At 38.0% G+C, this 6,000-nt stretch overlaps 1 pseudogene; it reads left to right on the top strand.

The window, feature by feature from the left end:
* Positions 1-5,194, top strand: part of LOC101284934 (BCL2/adenovirus E1B 19 kDa protein-interacting protein 3-like) — a 64,577-nt pseudogene extending 59,383 nt beyond the window's left edge.
* The last annotated feature ends 806 nt before the right edge of the window (positions 5,195-6,000 follow it).

The following is a 6,000-nucleotide window of genomic DNA, read 5'->3' on the forward strand; positions in this document are numbered from 1 at the left end:
AGCAATGGAAATATGCCAGTAATTTGCTCTTATATGATCTCTCTTCTCCATCAGATTTGAGGAAATTTTAACTAGCATGGAATTATAAATTCTTAATGTCATTTCTGCATTGATAGGCTCCTGATAATCTTAAATCCAGATCAAGAATTATTTTAGAGTAAATTCATACCCCAGTCAACTGAACAGAAAAGACTGCAGTAAACATCCAATATATATTCCATTAAAAACAACTTTAAATACATCATCTAAGTAAACTTGGGGAACTATTTAAAAATTTAGGAGTCCTTGGTCAAAGCTTAACTGAGAGATAAAACTTCTAAAAACATTATCTAATAAAATGAATGGGACAAGATGAAGAGATTTATTTTGTTAGCCAAACCATATAATTTAACACTGCCCTTTTCATTTTACTAACCTAAATTTTCCACAATCTCATTTAAGCCATTATTTTAGGTACGTGATTTATTCTCCACATTATTCTAATAATTCTCAATAAGCAAACAGGGAATATTTTTAAATGTAATGATTGTTTAAAATTTTAAACTTCTCTTTTTTTTCTAATAAATATTCTAGTAAATAGTATTTATGTATCTCATCAAATGTTTTCTTTTTATTTTTCTAAAAGTTATTTTCCAATTATGTTTCCATAAAACACAGTGATCTCTCCAGCACAGACAACTACTCAATGAAACAATGTACTTCAGGTTTTAGGTAGAGAGCTTAATATTACTATAAATGCCTACAAAATATTCTTCACTTGTATGAAACTGGGTTTATCATATACAGGCATCCTATTTCTTAAAGTCTTAAATCAGAAGTAAAATTTGAATATGCATTTGGCTCAAGAGTTCTTAGAATCTGTTCTGAGAGACTGTGGGTTAAATTATCAAGTAGTATTTAATGAGCATATCAATTCTGTAAATTAAGTGACTTTAAATTACATGTTTTATACTAGACAACTACTAGAGACAGGGATAAAAAATCTATTTATTTGCACATTTCTGTGTCAGAATTTTCAACACGTTTCCTTGTAGACTCTAGGTTCTTTTTTTAAGTTGTTTGTTCAAAAGTGAGGTAACTGCATTTTGCAGTGCTCTGAAATACTTGAAAAAAAAATTGTGTTCTTGATGGAGATTAAGAAGATAGATTTGAGACGTTTTTTGACTTTTAGGAAATAGTTTGCAATCTGGGTTTAACATAGATTTCTGAAGTGCAGAGTTACTACAAGGGGCCTGTGAACTGATTATCTATGTGTACAAAGCTGTATATATAAAATAAATACGTAGAATATCATACACTTATATGTGCCATTGTCAGAAACATATCTGTGTGTCATAAAGAATAATGTGCATACTTATTTTAAACATTAGTAGAGTCACAGTAGTTTTTGTTATATTTCTCAATCCACAGATGCTGAAAGTTAACACAACTAGTTTGTGTCAGATTATATTGATATAATAAAAAAACCTTTGTGTTCAAAATACTTGGAAAACACTGTTTGGAAGACTTGCTACTAAAGTGAAAATTATTTATATTTTCAATTTCAGAGTATTTACCATTCATTTTAACTGTGACTTAGAAAATAATATGTCATTATATTGAAAGAACCACTTTTTTTTTTTAACCAGAAGTGAGGAGATGAAGGACATGAATGGATTGTAGAGGCCAAAAAATCTGCTTCTTTCCACATTTACATTTTTATTAAAGATCTGAACTCTAAAATTTAGGCATCAGAGAGATCTAGAGGAAAACTATTTGAACAATAAATATATGTGAACTCAAATCACATTTACCTTCAAAATTACGTATTGTCATTGAACCAAACTCTCAACTATCAGAGTGATTTAATTTTCCCCTCATCCTGTTTTCTGGACTTTAGTTATTATGAATGTATATGTGGTAGGCAGAAGAATGGCCTTTCAAAGATCCAGGCCCTGTTCTCCAGAACTTGTGGGTATACTATGTCACATAGCAAAGAGGAATTAAGATAACAGAAGGAATTAAAATTACTAGGCAACTGACCTCAAAATAGGGAGAGTAATATGGATTATTCAGGTGGGACCAACATAATCACAAGGGTCCTTAAACATGAAAGAGGGAGGCAGAAAAGTCAGTGTTAAAGTGATACCATGGGAGAAAAACTCAACCAGACATTGCAGGCTTTGGAGGGGGACGATGAGCAGCTTCTAGAAGCTGAAAAAAGCAAGAAAATGTATTTATCCCTAGAGCTTCCAGAAGGGAAGCTGTTGACACTAATTTTAACCAGTGAGACACATCCTGGACTTCTGACCTCCAGAACTGTAAGAGAATAAATTTGTGTTGATTTAAGCCACTAAGTCTGTGGTAATTTGGTACAGCAGCAATAGGAAACAGTTTGCTAAGGTGTATGCACTTGATGACTATGTAAATTTTCATGAACACCGAAAGAATTCAAGTGAAGTAACGATGAATTAGGTTAGCCCTTTCCCAACATAACTGCTGAAGTAAAAGGACTTTTGCTGTGGAGCTAAACATGATATAATGGGAAGAGATTCCTGCTTTTCCTCAGGAGAGAACATTTGCACCAGTAGGAATGAGGCAGAAATCTGGACAGGTGCATCAGACCGATGGTGGTGAGTAAAGCACTGGGCCACGAGGGTTCAGTCCAGGCCATTTCAGGACCACCTGGTCTCTGACTTGCTCATCGCAGCACTGATTCTGCACAGGTGGGCAGAGCAACTAATGAGACCACATGACTCATGAGCAAGTGTGAGTAACCCATAGGAGATTTGGGGGCTCTGTGGGAGAAGAAATCCCTGGGGGATGGTGTAACGTTAGAAAGGAAATGAAGAATTTATTCTGGGAAAGGCAGTAGAAGCTCTAAGCAAATATAATTTTGCTATTAAAAAGACCCAGTCACAGATATAGAAAACAAACTTATGGTTACTGGGGGATAAGGGGAGGAGGGATAAATTGGGAGATTGGGATTGACATGTACACACTACTATATATAAAATAGTTAACTTATAAGAACCTGTTGTATAGCACAGGGAACTCTATTCAATACTCTGTAATGGCCTATATGGGAAAAGAATATTAAAAAAGAGTGGATATATGTATATGTATAACTGATTCACTTTGCTGTACGCCGGAAAGTAACACAACATTGTACATCTACTATACTACAATAAAAGTTTTAAAAATAATTTTTAAAAAAATCCACACACTCAAGGTTAGAAAAAAGAATACACACACTCAAGGGCTAGTCATTTCATCCACATTTGAATTTGTCTCTCTTAATGGATCAATCAAGGAGGACAAAAACACAAAAGAAACCCCTGTTGTGAAATAAAGAGCCAGCTCAGAGGGAAGTCAGCTGGTCACTCTGAAAGAGAGCCTCTCAAGGTGACAGGGAAACTTTAGTCTCAGGTCTGATACCCATTTTGCCAGGAGCCCAAGTCTGACAGTACAGTCCCAGTAGGTTGGACCCTAGAGGATGGACTTCTACAATCAAACTTAAAAGAGACTGATAATAAAACAGGAATATAGCTTTTGTGCTCAAAACCAGGGCACTTCCTCCCTGTGTCTGCCCTCAAGAGCACCTCATTCTCAGTGTCAAGGCAACCGAGGCGCTTAACAGCTCGAGTTTGCGAGATGGGCAAAGAAAAAGAGCGAAGGCTTTAGAAGGCCTGAAAGAATATTTTATCCGGTCAATGAAAAAGCCTGATGAACCATCCTTGTTCAAAAACCTAACTTTCCAGTGAGCTGAACACTAATGTCACTTGAAATACTATTTCTCTCAGTTTCTTGGACTTGGACAAAGCTGGAGGGAAAATGTCAAATGCTGGTATTTAAATCATGTTTATGAACTTCACGTGAACCATATTTAAACACGTTATGAAAAAGTGACTGAAAATACAAGATACATAATTTATGTATTATACGTATTATTTCTAGTTTTAGTTCTATCCTAAGGTTAAAACCTGATCACCTAGAATTTAAGGGTCTCCTTCCTTCATTAGGAATCCAATAAGCAGTATCTTAAGTTGGATTTCTGAAGACAGTCTCTCTCACTTTCTCTGTCGCCCCCTAGATACAGAGGTATTTTGTTTATTATTAGTTTCCTTCCCAATTTTTCCATCAACACTAGATCCTAGACATACCTCATTTTAGCATCTGTGTTCCAGTATTTAACAAAATAAACCAAACCAACCACCTTTTCTGACCGATGCTCAGGGAATATGGGTATGAATGCTGCTAGATTCAAAGAGCAGAGGACAACTATGACCAAAGAAGGTTTTCACTGAGACTGTTTCTCAGAGGTCATTTCTTTTACACAGTTGCGAGCAATGATGAGATCCTCATCGCAGAAGTAAACGCGGGTCAGAGGTAATCACTGCTAAACGTCAGCTTGGTCAGTCAAGACCACAAAAGAAATGTAAACACATTACCTAAATGGTGGCTGCCATTACCTTTCAAAAGAGAGCGGTGTGTGTGGTGAGTCTGGCCTCCACCTCCTTGGCCCGACGCCGACGCCACCGCCGCTCGCACTCCCGCCTCAGAGCGCCTGCTGACCCCACGTCGACCCCGCCGCCGCCGCCGCCGTTGACCCCACGTCGACCCCGACGCCGTCTCGCCTCCCGCAGCTCCCTCGCCCAGGTGCCGTGTCTCAGAGTAAGCCACCCGCACTGCAGGAGAAGTGGTTGCATGGCTCTTGGGTGGAATTACACTTTGGCAATAATGGGAACGCCAGCGTTGTTCAGACTCTGTTTCTGTTTATAATGGCGACGTGGAAGAAATACTGCTGGGTGTGCAGCATGAGTCTGGACGGAGTAGCCCCAAGACTTCTGTGACCGCCCACCTCGCTCACAGACCTCGCAAGATACCAATGGAGCTTCCAAAGCAGACACACTAATATTGATGAGAAAAACAGCTCTCAGTCGGAGGAAGATTACGTGGAAACAAAGAAAGACAGAGAAAGACTCTTGAAGAAAAACTCAGACTGGATATGGGACTGGTCAAGTCGGCCAGAAAACATCACTCCTCACCCCCACCCCCAGTTCCTCTTCAAACCCCCTCAGCGCACGATCGCGCTCAGCTTGAGGAACACGAGTGTTAGGGAGAAAGGGGGCATCTTCTCTGCAGAGTTTCTAAAGTTTTTCTTCCGTCTCTTCTCTCTCATCTGCTAGCCATGGGGTTGGGTATCTATATCTGAAGGTTACTGAAAATATCCACCATAACCTTTTAATGAAGAATTGGAATCCAGCTTTTTCATTTAGTGGGAATTTACATTGGGGTTTGCAACGCAGCTTACTATCATCTTGGTCCTTGGGTGGCTGCACCACTTGTGTCATTTCTTAGGTAAATGCCACATTCCGAATTCAGTAAAATAAAAATAAGACACTTAAAAAAAAAGAGTGGTGTGAGTGAATATGGAGCATGTGGAGTTGAGAGGGAATTTCATTATAAAAACACTAAAACACTCCAGGACTCTGGGTGAAATGTTCATGAAATTAAAAACAAAATTATGTGGAAATTTCCAACAGAGGTGCCTACAACTATAATATATATTTAATCATTACTGGCCTCCCTGATTTAGCCACTCATGTATAGTAAATGGAAACAATGTGAAGTGGGAGAAATATCAACTTTTGTAAGTGGGTATTTTCAATGAAATAATAAATATATTAAAATAAAGATTTTAAGCCTCTGGATTTCTTGTCATTCCCTTATAAATTCTCATAATATGAAAACATGCATGCTTACCAAGTGAAGACTTGAAAAACCTTGCTGACAACCTGTTCATTACCAAAGCAGACCATGCCAAGATGATACAATGTGGTCTCTACCCACCAAGAGCTTTTATTCTGTAGAGGAGAAAGGCACATGCAACTTCTCACACAAGGGGACAATGGGATATTCTAATTGAAATTTTTCCAGTGTCCTTGTTTTGATGTCCTCACTTGGCTTTGGGCTTCACTACGTATCCCTGCTCATAGAGTCTGTATTTTAGTTCTTTCT

Source organism: Orcinus orca, chromosome 1 (genome assembly GCF_937001465.1).
Source record: "Orcinus orca chromosome 1, mOrcOrc1.1, whole genome shotgun sequence".
Taxonomy (NCBI): Eukaryota; Metazoa; Chordata; class Mammalia; order Artiodactyla; family Delphinidae; genus Orcinus; species Orcinus orca.